The sequence below is a fragment of the Galeopterus variegatus genome, unplaced genomic scaffold (genome assembly GCF_000696425.1).
Source record: "Galeopterus variegatus unplaced genomic scaffold, G_variegatus-3.0.2 Scaffold2431, whole genome shotgun sequence".
NCBI lineage: Eukaryota > Metazoa > Chordata > Mammalia > Dermoptera > Cynocephalidae > Galeopterus > Galeopterus variegatus.
Genome location: NW_007728542.1, coordinates 167,569 through 168,455, shown reverse-complemented (window position 1 = coordinate 168,455; position 887 = coordinate 167,569).

Sequence of the window (887 nt, the reverse complement as noted above, 5' to 3'; positions counted from 1 at the left end):
TCATATAGCCAAATCTGCAAGTGTGTTCTGTAATGACTTCTAGTACTAGATTCATGCAGATACATCAAGAAAGCAGAGAGTCCTGAAGGATGTTTTCCTGTACTCCTTGGACCCAGACCTTTCTCCCATTTGGTCAGCAGCATTCGTGCTTCCTGGAAGGATGGTACAGCAGAATGCAGGCTTTTAAGTTTCTAAAGCTGAAGTTTGGGAGTTGCAAAACCTTCAGTCCTGTGCAAATTGGGGCCACAGGGAGTGTTTGAGGATCAGGGGCAAGACATCCTGCCCAGCAGGACAGGTGTTGTCCCAGTGGCAGGGGAGCCTCCCAGAGAGGATGAAGGGAGCTGAGACAACCAGCTGTGAGTCCAGGGCCAAGTGCCACAAGTAAGGAAGGTGGTAGACCCCTTCGTTTGACCCCTAGAGAGTTTCAGAGCACCTTAGCTGTGAAGGCAAAGTGTGAGGCTTACATTTTTACCTGGGGCAGGTGTGGCCTTGGCAGGAGGTTTCGCCCTGTCATTTCTGGACTCAGTACTGAGTCTGCTGTGAGTCTTTGGAAACAGGGAAGCCTCGCTCCTCAACAGTCTCAGAGCTGAGCTGAGAGAGGGGCAGCCCCAGGTGCACCCAGTACCTGGTGGGCTTTGCTGTCTCTGCTTTCTCCCCTCGTCCCCATGTGGTTGACCCAAGGACTCACCTAAACCCCTATACCCTTTTCACCTCATTCTTGATATTAAGAAGGAAGAAAGAAAGTAGATGAGAAGAAATTTAAAGTGTATCTCATCAAGAAAACTCAAATCCTCTGGGCTTGGTGAAAAGCATTTAGGGCTCACCAGGGCTCTAGTGTACTGCCTCTCGTGGGTCACAGAGGACGGGAGCCGGGGAGGCAGGACCAC